This window comes from Lolium perenne, chromosome 6 (assembly GCF_019359855.2).
Source record: "Lolium perenne isolate Kyuss_39 chromosome 6, Kyuss_2.0, whole genome shotgun sequence".
NCBI classification, from domain to species: domain Eukaryota; kingdom Viridiplantae; phylum Streptophyta; class Magnoliopsida; order Poales; family Poaceae; genus Lolium; species Lolium perenne.
The window spans coordinates 269,376,225-269,390,708 of NC_067249.2; positions in this window are offsets into that span (position 1 = coordinate 269,376,225).

The following is a 14,484-nucleotide window of genomic DNA, read 5'->3' on the forward strand; positions in this document are numbered from 1 at the left end:
GCCTCAGTGATAGATTGGACACTTATACGGTTATTTTTATGGGCGGAAGGCGAGTCGGCCAACCAAAGATCATGCACAACGACATTGTACACATCGATGGTCTGCCGACCCGTATCCCGCACAGCACATTTCAACTCAGAGTGCCCAACAATTCATCATCGGCGACAATATGATCCTATATATAAAATCCGGTTTAGATCTAGATCCCAAAATTACCCCAAAATTCCATGTGCAAGTTGCATAAATTTACCGAGTGCGTGCAATTTTTTGCATGAATTAACCGATTGATTTTAACTACAGATCCTCGCTAGCATTGCCCAGATTTACCCCCAAATCTATCAAACATTGACCAAAACTGCAGATCGTATCTAGCTAGAACAGAACATCCAAAATGTAGAACCAAGTATAACTATGAATTGAAGCAAGAATAAGAACAAAAGATTTATAAGAGACACCAAACCATTGCCCGAGTGCAACAAATGTAGAGGGACGACCAAACCCTAGCTAGTTACCTCCGGCGCATTGTCAACGATGCTAGTGTCGAAGGGGTCGGCCGGCGGGACGTAGACATCCTCGTCGGAGGAGTAGTAGAGCGGCAGCTTGTTCTTGCCGCGATCGCCTCCGGCGGCGGCGGGGACGGAGACCATGGCTCCAGGGGCGACGGGGACGGAGACCGTGGCTCCAGGTTCGGCTCCAGGTTGGGTTCCAGAGGCTCCAGCGGCATCGGGGGCGGGGCGCTTGGCTCCAGCGGCGGCGGCGATGGCCACCGGTTTCTCCATCGCCGGGGGTGGCAGGGAGGGAGGGGGTTTTCCTTGGGTTGAGCGGTTACGTGAGTGAGTGAATGGGAGGAGTGATGACTGATGGGACGTGGGCGGCGGAGTGGGGGAGAGTGCTCTATATGGTGAGCCTGTGGCGGTTCGTGCTCCTGCGAATACGTGACACGTTTGCGCGCTACACGGTCAAGCACGACACGTCTGACACGTTCGTTCATTTTCTCAAGTCAAAGGATTTAACAAAATAAACCCTTCAATCCTACATTGGGAAGGTGTGTCTCCTCTTTAATCCTTTCTCCGCCAATGAGCTAGGTGCATTCGAAAATGTTATTTACGGTTGATGAGGAGACGAGGCGATTGAAACATTTTTTTTCCGTGGAGCACGTGACACGAACCTCGTACGGTGCGTCTACCTAGTACGTGTACATTAGTATAACGAAGGTGGGTCGTGCACAATACTTAGTTTGCACCGGGCCAGTTACAATGCTTGTGCTCAGTTTTCCCCCTCTTTTAGGGTTTTGTGCTCAGTTTTGCCCTCGAACAGGGTTAACGGGGTTTAGGGGGTTATGAAAGTTAAGAGTCTAAACCATATCCAAATGAGTCAAAATTTGGCCAAGTTATTTAATTTAGTATTCCTTGCTGTTTGGAACCGGGGTTTAAGAATTTTGCTGAAGGGATGAATCATTTTTCATTTTTAGTGCCGAAGGTGGGATTATGGTTAGGGTTTAGCATAACTAATTCAATAAAAATAAAAACAATATGAAACCTTCGCTAAGCTTCATCTTATGTGACATGACACCAGTGGAAAATATAAAATTTGGGATAAGAAAGTTTTCCTGGGAAGCACTTCACAAATATGACCACTGAGGTATGAAGATATATGGTTTTCAACTCAAGTGAGCTCTGTATGAGCATTTGTTTATTTCGAATTATTGTAATGAGTCCATATTTCACACAAAATATGTATAGTGGATGTATACCATTGTATACGAAAGGATTTCAAAATTTACCTTTAAAAAATCATTTTTAGCTGCTAAAAATGTTCTTTAGTCCACTGCTGCGCTCTGATTGGTCTAGACGAACATCCCACGGATCGAAGCCAACCACCATTGGATCCCTGGGCATCCAACGGTATATGGCCTCAATCCGTGGGATGTTGGTCTAGACCAACCAGAGCGCAGTAGCGGACGGCACGATCCCTTGGATGTTCTAGTTTGCCTCCACCTTTTGCGATGGAATCAAATATTATGACTACAAAATATTATGACTGCAAATATTATGACTGTTTACGATTTCAGATTTGTGATGCTTTCCTCTTATAGTTTCTAAAATTATGACTGCAAATATTATGACTGCAAATGTTATGACTGCCCACTTCTACTTCTACTTCTACTTCTTCTTGTTCTTGTTCTTACAACAAAGAGCAAAACCAAAGTTCAAATACCAATTACATCACACCCATCGGGTTTAACAAAACGCTCACTACGTCTAAGATTACAGGCTGGTTTCTCCTCCTCCTTTATCGCCATCTTCATTTTCTTTTTTTTTCTTCCTATCGCCACTTGTCTTGAATTCTCCACCAAGAATTTCACTCCAGCTCTTGGTTCTCTTCACTTCACTCTCAGTAGGTCCCCCGGGAATTGTCATCGGCTTGTTGACCTTGTCAATACCCACAAGTGCTTCAGTTTGCACCTCGAAAACTTCTTCAGTTTCCTCGTCACAATCTAGAGTTGCTTCAGGTTGCACCAAGTCGGCCAAGACCGAATCATCCAAAACTGAATCATTTTTTACTGTTTTATCACAACTCAACGAACTCTGCACACTTGTCTTCTCGCTATGTCTTGCCCTTTTCGCAGGACAACCAGTTTCAAGAACAAGGGGCTGAACTGCTTCAGTTTGCACCTCAACATTGGCAACATTTTCAGTTGGCAAAAGGGGCTGTACTGCTTCACCTTTTCTTTTTCGGGCTCTGAAAAATGAAACATGTTAGTTTTGTTAGTAAGTGAAAAAACAACAAAAACAGTACATCTGAAAATTTGCACATACCTTGGCTTTACAGGAGTGTAACGGCATTTGGTAGATCCACCTCGGTGCCCAAGTGTCTGGCAAAATTTGCATCCGTTTTTGTTACCTTTTTGGGACCTTTTTGGCTTTTCATCCTTTTTCTCATCATTTTTCCCATCTTTTTTCCCCTTCTTGCCACTCCCACCCTTCTCAAACCATGCCTTGTATCTACTCTGTTTTGGCCTGCCTGTCTTTCTTTTTGTCAGCGGAGGACACAAGGAGAAATCAATTTCCACTTCTGGCCACTGAGACTGGTCTGTAAGTGGTGCAATAGGTGTTGCATATGCAGCTTTGAATCTTGCTACCGAGTAATATTCATGCAAATATGGGTGCATATTTATCTTTGGTTTGGAGGCCAAGAAAATTATGGCATGCTCACATGGCTTCCCAGTGTGTTGCCACTCGAGGCAACTGCATTCACGCGCTTCAGTGTCCACAACATGCCTCCTGCCAAGCTTGGTATCTCTAACTTCACAACCGTATAATGAAGATTTCTCAACAGACAAATAGCCAAGTTTTCTGCTATCGTTGACAATACCTGTACCACGTCAGGCAGCTTATCCCCCTGCAGAACTCTACCTAAACTTGCTCTCAATTCCCACAAACGCATGATCTTTATCCTGATTTGGTCAACCATGTCATGAACAGGCAAGTCTTTTAAATCCTTCACCCAGTTGTTAAAACTTTCTGCCAGGTTGTTTATATGATCAACCTTGATGGCAGTATTAAATCCTGACCTGTACCATAATAGAGAATGGTGGTTTTCCAGCCATGTAGCAAACTCATTATTATCACCACATGCTGCCATTATCTTGTCCATGTGATATAAATATGTCTTTGAAGTGTAAGACCTTGCTGCTGGCCACATACGCCCAAAATCGTCTCCTCTGAACTTTTTTATCAAATTCATCCACATATGGCCGAAGCACTCTCTCTGCTCAGCATGGGGAAACACAGTCTTGACTGCTTTTTCTAAGCCTTTACATGCATATGTGTGTCCATGAAACTTCTGTCTCTGACTGGAACATGCCAATGGCAATAGGGAACATCCAGTTATGTCCATCTAGAGCATTGCATGCTGCCAATTGACCATTCCACTTTCCAGTTAAGAAAGAGGAGTCTATGCTTAAATATGGACGGCACCCTTCTTTGAATCCATCGATGCAAGGCTTTAATGCCATAAAAAACTTAGAGAAGGTGACCTTTCCATCTGCTGTTACCTCAGTATCTATCTCCACAACACTGCCAGGCTGCCTCTTCTCCACCTCTGCTTTGAAGTTATAAAGCATCCTAAAAGTATTTGCCCAATCACCATATAATTCTTTCATTGCCCTTTGTTTTGCCTTCCACACTATGTTATATTTTACCACTATTGGGTAATCGTTCTGCAAATCTGTCTGAAGCTTCTTTGCAGTAGTGTTAGGTGTCTTGGCTAGAATAGGAGTGATCTTTTCTGCAACCCAAGCATGTGATGTCATGGAGGTTACCTTCTGTGAACTAGTAAGGCAAGTATGCTCATTTGGGATTTGATTAACCCTGATGGTACTTCCATCAGGCTGGCGTCTTGCAGAAATGTACCACCCACATTGAACGGTGCCAGTGCCATCATAACCTCTGCACCTCGCATAGAACTTCTTTTTATCAGTCCATAAGGTCTGCGTGTCAAACTCCTTCTTGATTGCGTAAGTCTTGAAACACAATCTAAACTCTCGCATGCTTGGAAACAAATAACAGGGTTTTCTTTGTCATACAGAGTTACCAGCTCATCATCATGTGCATCATCTACAAAGTCTGCAGCTTCTTCCATCAAATACTTATCCACATCTTCAAGAGATCGTATGTTGCCATCAGCAGTGTCAGACTTGCTTCTATCCTCACTCTCCTCCTTATCTTTGTCGTGTACTGGAATCCTAAATAGCTTGGCCATCTCAGTGTCAGACATTGGTGCAATGACCAAATCATTCTGTTCAGCTAATTGTACTAAATTCCAGTCAACACTAACAACCCCTGCATCAGCATCAGGCCCCTCAGCTAAAACTGTCACTTCGGTACGGATGGGCATTGTCACCCTTTGTGCGGCCCAATCATCTTCTATCATCTGCGTAGCCAACTGTGAGGGAACATATCCGATCTTTGAAATTGAATTCAGCTCGACGAGCTCCGCTTTAAAGGTAACCTCATGGCTTGTCCAGCCATTCTGCTCATGAATTGCCTCAACCAGATCTTCTCCATTCTCAATTCTCACATACGCTTCCTTCCCATCCTGCCACTTTAACAATGCTACTTCTTGCGCTGGACCCCAAACAACACTATGCCCAAGCTTCTCCACCACATTCTTCACGGCTTTCTCTCCCATGCTCTGCAGCTCTGGGGGATCAAACTCTCCAAGATCAATATCCAATATGATGACCGTACCTTTCTCGAGGTCCTGCAAGCTACCATCAGCTAGCTTGGCCTTGCATACAAAGAATTGGACAATGAATTTGAATTTCTCCCCCGCTGAATCGACCCCCTGTTTTCAACGGCGGCGTGCAGTGTGAGGTAGCGGATTCGGTTTTGGACCACATCGCATTCAAATACAGACAAGGTTAGATGCATTTACCTATTCGAAGTAGAATCTGGCGGCTTGATACGTCTCAAACGTATCTATAATTTCTTGTGTTCCATGCTAGTTTTATGACAATACTCACATGTTTTATATACACTTTATATCATTTTGATGCATTTTCCGGCACTAACCTATTAACAAGATGCCGAAGTGCCAGTTCCTGTTTTCTGCTGTTTTTGGTTTCAGAAATCCTACACAGGAAATATTCTCGGAATTGGATGAAACAAAAGCCCACGGTCTTATTTTCCACGGAGCCTTCCAGAAGACCGAAGGAGAGACGGAGAGGGGCCACGAGGTGGCCACCCCACCTGGCGGCGCGGCCAAGAGGGGGGGGGGCGCCGCCCTATGGGGTGGGCCCCTCGGGCGCCCCCCGACTCTGCCCCTTCGCTTACTTAAACTCTCCGTCGCGAAAACCCTAGTACCGAGAGCCACGATACGAGAAAAGTTACGGAGACGCCGCCGTCGTCAATCCCATCTCGGGGGATTCAGGAGATCGCCTCCGGCACCCTGCCGGAGAGGGGAATCATCACCGGAGGGCTCTACATCACCATGCCCGCCTCCGGACTGATGCGTGAGTAGTTCATCCTTGGACTATGGGTCCATAGCAGTAGCTAGATGGTTGTCTTCTCCTCTTGTGCTATCATGTTTAGATCTTGTGAGCTGCCTATCATGATCAAGATCATCTATTTGTAATGCTACATGTTGTGTTTGTTGGGATCCGATGAATATGGAATACTATGTCAAGTTGATTATTGATCTATCATATATGTGTTGTTTATGATCTTGCGTGCTCTCCGTTGCTAGTAGTGGCTCTGGCCAAGTTGATACTCGTTACTCCAAGAGGGGGTATTTATGCTCGATAGTGGGTTCATGCCTCCATTGAATCTGGGACAGTGACAGAAAGTTCTAAGGTTATGGATGTGCTGTTGCCACTAGGGATAAAACAACAATGCTTTGTCTAAGGATATTTGTATTGTTTACATTACGCACGCATTTAATGCAATTGTCCTGCTTGTTTGCAACTTAATACTGGAAGGGGTGCGGATGCTAACCCGAAGGTGGACTTTTTAGGCATAGATGCATGCTGGATAGCGGTCTATGTTCTTTGTCGTAATGCCCTAAGTAAATCTCATATTAGTCATCATGATATGTATGTGCATTGTTATGCCCTCTCTATTTGTCAATTGCCCAACTGTAATTTGTTCACCCAACATGCTATTTATCTTATTGGAGAGACACCACTAGTGAACTGTGGACCCCGGTCCATTCTTTTACATCTGAAATACAACCTACTGCAATCATTGTTCTCTGCTGTTCTTTGCAAACAAACATCATTCTCCACACCATACGTTTAATCCTTTGTTTACAGCAAACCGGTGAGATTGACAACCTCACTGTTAAGTTGGGGCAAAGTATTTTGATTGTGTTGTGCAGGTTCCACGTTGGCGCCGGAATCCCTGGTGTTGCGCCGCACTACACTCCTCCACCAACAACCTTCACGTGGCATTCATCTCCTACTGGTTCGATAAACCTTGGTTTCTTACTGAGGGAAAACTTGCTGCTGTACGCATCACACCTTCCTCTTGGGGTTCCCAACGGATGAGTGCTTTACCGTCACAAGGAAGCTACTTTCTGGCGCTGTTGCAATCCCTGTCGCACGCCAGCACGGCTCCATCTCCATCCCCTCCCCCCTCGTTCAGATCTGGCGAGATGGCTAGGGTCAGATCCAAATCAGTACGCTGGTGAATGGAGCTAAGATTGAGCTAGAGTTTCGAAATCACTCACCAAGAGGGCACCCCGCCACTAACGGGCGGCCGCCCCGCCTCCTACACCCCGCCTCCTACGCCGCTGCCGTCGCCGCCGCCGGAGAAGGGGACGATGGGGTACGGTCGAGCTCGGGCGGGAGTTTCAGCGTCAATTCGCGCCAAATAGCTCATCCAGTCCATGGCGCTGTTTAAAGCCTTTAGCCACAAGACGCGCTTTATAGCGCTCAATAGAACCATGAGCATGTTTCTTCACCTTGAAGACCCACTTCGAATCAATGATGTTTTGTGCATAACCATCGAAATATGTGCATAACCATGCACTATGACTAGCCTACGAAAATTGGTAACTCATGGCAAAGCAACAAAAGAAGAGAGAGAGGTACTAACATAGTACTCATGTATTATGTTACCATAACATCACAAATACATGTAATCCAATAAATGAGGTCTTGCATGACACCATACTAATATTGCTAGCATGAGGACGAACCAGATAGATATTATAATGGTACACCTTGTGAATGCGGACAAGTATGCTTAAAAATTGTCGTGAACAACACAAAAAAGTCGTTACTCATGCTACAAAAATTATAAATGCGAGAAATTAATCAATAGAGGAGCCAGGAGGGCATGCAGACAAACATGTCAGTGCCTTAAAACTTGCCATAACTTCGCCCATTCCAAGCAATAAAATTAAGGGTCCTATAATTTTTTTAACAAGAATAATGGATGCAAATTCGACCAAATTTATTAAACATACAAGGAACATCTACGACAACAAACCAATGTCAAAGAAACTCGAGGTATTTACCTCGAGACATTCAAGTACGAGTACTATTGAAATCGAGTACTTATGAAGTGTAGGATATCAAAAAATGCAATATTAAGGTAGGAATTAGCGCAATAACATAAATACAGTTCACTGCAGCAGACTTAAACCTGCTAAACTGAAAGAACAAGCAGATATGTGTTACCTTGGTCACGGCGTCGTGTGCGCATACACGGCATCTTTGCATGCCGCATCGATGACGCCGAGGGTGCTCTGGTTTCGGTGCGTCCAGTACAGTGCGGCGTCAGTGATGTAGATCTGCGAGTGTCGGTGATGGTCTTGCTTGCTGGGCAAGATGACCGGTGAAGGAGATCCGGCGTAGTGAACCAAGTTGTCAGCGAAGCAGATCTGTTGCGACTGATGATGGATTCGGCGCTGCACAAGAGTGTCGGTGAAGCAGGTCTTGTAGTTGGCTGTTGTGTCCGTGGAGAAGATCGAACGCAGGGCGATCAGCGTCGGTGAAGCAGGTCATGAGTTGTGGACGAGGGAGTTAGCGAGACACGGTGCGGTGGACATCGGAAACTCTGGTGCGGCAGGATGAAGCAGATTCGTACACATGTGAGGAGTATATGGTATCAAGGTAAGGCGTATAGGCAGGCAACAGTGCGGCGAGGATGTTGCGGTGCGTTTGTGCAGTAGGCGGAGGTGAGATATGGGGTTGGGGTCGCGTGTAGGCCGGCGAAGTGCGGCGGGGATATTCCGGTGCGTTGGTGCAGGAGCCGGAGGTGAGATATGGGGCTGGGGTCGCTTGTAGGCCGGCGAAGTGTGGGGATGCTCCGGTGGGTGGTGGTGCAGGAGCCGGAGGTGAGATAGGGGGTTAGGGTTTTTCGGAAGATCTTGGGTGGGTGGTGGTGGGTGGGGGAGGCGAATGGCGTCGGTGGACGATGGACTACAGATTCAGAGCTGTGGGGACCTGAAAATTACGTAGGTTACCCACGCACCGACCTTATTGTAGACCATTGATTAGGAGTCGAATAGGATTTTCGTACCGCTAAAATTGGGGGCCGACAGATTCAAGAGTGAGGCGGCAGGAGGATTTGGCGCTCTTAGTTTTTCAATTTGGCATGTGTAGGATGTAGGAGTAGGTGTCGTACACGCCACCCCTCACAGTGAATTGTCTGGTCAATTAATAACTCTGGCAGATTCATTTACTCATACCATCCAAGGATGTAGTAGTATTATCTCTCCTCCCTCTTGAACCGATTCATCAATGCATGGTGCAGCATCGCCTTGCTCTGAACACAAGATGCGGTTCAAGAAGATGGATCGCAATTTTGCATGGAATTGCAAAGCGGTTCAAACCATGCTTGCTCGATTCATACATAGCAGCATCACCAAAGCGGTTCCAACCAATTTTCTTTGAACCGAAGCAACATTAGACCATGCACTATGTACAGTACGTTCGATTCATTGAAAAATTTGTCAGCTCTCATTTGGCTGCTATGTTGGCATCGCCTCATCCGTTTGGTCCAAGAATAAAAAACTGCATGCATGCACCTACTTGCGACTCACATCTCTCACCGTTCTTTTCTCTATGACATGTGGGCCAACCTTGCACGTAGATTCCTTTGAACCGGATCAAATACGTACATGGTTAACTTTTCTCTCCGACACACATGAACCGATTCAATGAGCCAAATGAATCGCTTTTTCACCGCATAGTGGATGGTCTACAGAGGAAATTGCACTATCCACCAACTTTTCTAGGGAGTACAAGGTTTTGCAAGGATCACCACTTCTACGATATTTTTGCAGCTTTCACTATTTTACGTCTAATTTGTTGCACATTTATCTAGATTTTCAATAATAACTGCTTAACTCAGTTGACGACTGAATCCCACAAATCACAACTTCAGATTTATACACAAAATGTATTGAAAAATTACAAATAATGGTTATCATTCCAATATGTGATTTGGTTGTATTTGTGCACTGTAGATTGTACGGAGTATATGAAATCGATGTTAACTCGGAAATATTTCGCAGAATTGTTTTTGCAACAAAAATATGTGTCGGACTATGTAAATCATAGCAAATATTTGTTTGTAAAAAATACGATAAGAATGCTTTTCAGGATGTAATGGACTTAATTTTGATAAAAAAAATTAAAACCTGCCAAAAAAATATCCGATGAACCGTAGATAAAATTTGTAGACAAATTAGACCATGGGTATTATAGCGTGCTTAATAGACATTGATATACAAATAATAGATGGATTAACTGTACTAACCGGTTGATTAACATATAACTGGTGAAATGTGCAACGGAATAGACGTATAGGTGGTGAAAGCTTGATAAGAGTTGTAAACATGGTGATCCTTGCAAAACCATGTAGTGAAAGTGGTGGATATTGCAGTTTCCTCATACAATATTCTTTTTTGTTTTGTGAAATACTATAGTAACTATTTTCATTTAACTGCCAAAGAACCGATGGGAATGCGGAACATGATAACAACTCAAAGCAGTAGAAATGCGAGGGGGCCTAATGGAAACGTATGTCAAGGAGTATGAACAACATGTAACGAAATATCCCACTTTCCTAAACGCGAAAGACATACTCCCTCCATCCCAAAATAGATGTCGAAAAAATGTCAAAATTTGAACGTATCTAGTCACTATTTAGTGTGTAAATACATCCAAATTTAGACAAATTGAAGACATCTGTAGGGCTTGTTTGATTTAAAGAATTTCCAAGGGAAATTTGTAGGATTCTATCATATATGAATTTTTCCTATGGAGGCCATTTGATTCAAAGGATTGAATCCTCTAAAATTCCTATTTATTCCTTTCCTATAGTACAATCCCCCAGGATTTCTAGCAAGAGGTTAGAGCTCTTGGAAAAATTCCTATGTACCTATGACAACTATGCCATGTACCCCATTTCGAAAAAAAACAATGCCATGTACCCAATTCCTATTGTGTTTTCCTGCGTTTTTCTTGTGGTGCATCAAACGACTCATGCAACTAATTCCTGCGATTTAAGTTCCTGTGGGATTTCTCGCATGTCATGACATACATACTTTTTCAATCCTTTGATCATAGGATTTCTAACAAGAGGTGTGACCTCTTGGAAAAATTCCTATGTGTGTATGACAACAATGGCATGTGCCTACCTGCAAATTTCATGTGATTTTTCCTGCGGTGCAATCAAACGTCTTATTTTACTGTTTGATATATTTTTCATTCCTGCATGATTGCAAGCTGTCATGCCAGTCTATTCCTGTACTTTTCCTATTCCCATGTTTTACAAATCCACTAATAAATGTAACACTAAAGTAGTAGTATGTCCATCATATTATATATATCGACCAAAAAAGTTGGGAGTTGCATGGAATGGTTGTTTGCATGTGTCTAATTAACTAGTACTACTAATAAAAAGGGAGTATAGTACTACTAAGTTGTCCTAATTTTTCTATGACTATGATGACATAGATTAAACTAGAACAGAGGGAGTATATATACTACGGCACATGTTTGCCTCGAAAAAAAAAGTGGCCTTGTATTCTACCAGGACGGAGGGGGTGTATATATAGCCATAGCCATGGATGCATGCATGATCGAAAGCAGAAAAATAAGGAAAGTTATGAAAAGGAATATTCAAATCTACATAATTATGGGCTTGCATGCGGATATCCTCGAGCTTGGCTCTAGTTCTTTTTCTCTTCCTCTTCCTCTCCTCTCTTCTCCATCGCTTGGTCAACTTGTATCCGATCGAGTGCTAAGATACTGCGCGCGCGCCATGCACCACCGCAAATCAAGTCCTCACACACATCTTAATCTTAAAGAATATATGTATTTTATTAAAAAACAACGAAAACTACAAGCCTTGGCAGCTGGTTGCCACCGGGCCGTCGTTGGGCACGGCAGCCTCCTCGGCAGTAGTCGCCACGAATAGGTCCCTCTCGGCGGCAGCTCTCTGCTCGGCCATCGCCGCTTCTTCTGCGGCTGATGCCTCCAGCCTGCTTCGTACATAGCGGTCCAGGGGGCGCTCCCATGCTGTACTGACCGGCGTCTCCATGACCGGCGGCTGGGCGAACACACGCATTTGGCGGCCAGCGTACAGACGCGAGACAGCCTACTGAACTCTTCTGCTACGCCGTAGACAAGGAACCCCGCCTGCGCCGCTCGCCGTGCATGGGGCGGATAGCCATCCGCCTGGCCTTGTTTGGCCAGCGGGCTGCTGGGTCCATGGGGTTCGCCGGATCACGGAGCTTGACTGTTTATTTAGTGTTTCTCCTTGCGCGAAGGGATCGGATCGTCTGGTATATAACGACTCGAGCTCAAATGGGTCATAAATGGTGGGACACACGTGTCAGCCAGTCTTTCTCGGCCAGTCAGTTGGACGTGTTTGACCATTCGCCTTTCTTTAAGGTCTTTTTATAAATATACAAGATTACTTTTTAATTCGTGCATCTGCATATTTTCGCCCAAAGTATGGCATGTTCTCGCCTACTTCACAACTAAAAATACTGTATGCACAACAAAAGATAGCATTCCTGTGGGTCTTTTATTTTGACACTGGTCCCATAGGATTATATCTCCTCACAAGACTTTATAATGGCACAAGGTACTGACATAACTAATGTTCATGACATATTTCCTGTGAAAAGTCGGAATACTGGAACGACGTTCAGTAGTGCTTCCTCTGTCCTCAAAAGAGTGTACTACTAGTAGTACTACTAGAGGTATACGCGTAGAATAAGAAAAGGTATATTCCTTCATGACTTCTTTGACAGCATGCAACCATTGGAGAGAAGCCAACTAAATTAATATTGTTGCATGCAGCCAATAGCTAGACTTGCATGTGTGAACTAAAAGCAGATTGTACTAAATATTGAGTGTTGAGAGTTTAGATGAACACTTTTTCTTGGACAGATTTTGAACCTACAAGTACACACTCCTGAGAAAGGAGGGGGGAGTGTTTGGCACAATTCCTTATTAGTGTGCATCCCATTCTTTCACTCTTCGACCAATCTTTTCCATCCATATACTCCACAATTAATGCGTGAGAATCTGGCGTAGAATTATAGGAATCGCCGTCCACTTTCTTTAATTTTCACTGTGGAGAGTGCAGGTGTAGGTGTCGTGTCACGCCACGCCGCAGTGAATTGTTTTGTCAATAAATAGGCGAGGGTGAATGCGCAAGTAAAAACCTCCAAGCAGTGTACTACTGTACTCCTCAAATGCAAATGTAAGTCAAGGACTTACTCCTACTCCTAGTTTTAATGTGGGAGAAGAGAACACGACGGGCGCGAGGCGTGCGTGGGATTTGAGGAGACCTCTTAATAATGCACCAAAAGACCAAACGTGGGGGTAGAATAGGAATGAACTGGCAAATTGTAGAGAGCGCGATCTTGTTGGGAATTTTTTGAAAAGCAGGGGCGAAAAGGATGATTTCCACCTTACATCCACCGAACTATCATTGGATATTGACTCCATACATATTACTAGTAGTAGTACTTAGTAGTACGACAAGTACAACTCCTCTAAAATCAGGAACCCTTCCTGATTATATGAACTGGATCGTTCTGCAACTAAAATTTAACAGGAGCTTGCATCCGCAATACAGTCGATGCGAATGGAGAAAGTAAGTGTGTCGCAACCAGCTGATTGTCCTTCAAGAATATTGTATACAAGGTAGCTCGGCGGCACCGCCAGGTAAGACGTGACATCCCGAAACGCGATGTCGCTCGGCTTATTGGAGGAAGACGCATCCAGATCCACCGACGCGATATTCTTGCGCCCATCACGCCCGAAGCCATTAAAACGGTACGGTATATCCGCCCACATCCTCACCCGGTAGACCGGCGACTCGCACTCCTTCCTCCTAACGCACACCGCAGACACGAGGGTGAAGTGTTCCACCGCCCCAAAGGTCAGGACGAACACGGCGCTGTCCGCCCCGATGATGATGGCCCGCCGGTACGCCGAGCACGCCAGCGGCACCATCTCCGTAAGCACTTTGGTGTCGCCATACGCGATGGAGTGCACTTTGATCGAGTGTACCGCTTCGAGGTGGGCGACGAGCTGCGGCGGCGCGGCGGTGAAGTGGCAGTCGGTCTCCGTGCAAGTACAAGCAGGCTCGTTCGTCAATTCGCCACCATGGTTAGTCTTGCCCTTCTTGCAACGGGGAGTAGTGTTGAAGCAGGACTCGCAGACTAGATGAGAATCGTCGCACTGCACAAATTGGAGTTCAAATACTAAATAGTTGCACCGGCGAACAGACAAAATAAAAATCAATGGATTGTGAAGGGAGCGACCTTCTAGACCTGCAAGGGCACGAGGGGATCGGAGCAGGAGGAACACTGGAGCACCGTGTCTTCAACCTTCGGAGTAACCGTTTTAGGCATTGCGATTTGGAAGGGGAGAAATGTTGACACATCCGCCCTCCAGCCGCCCCCATTATGTAGTACTCCACTGTGTTAATTACCGAGGGGTTAATT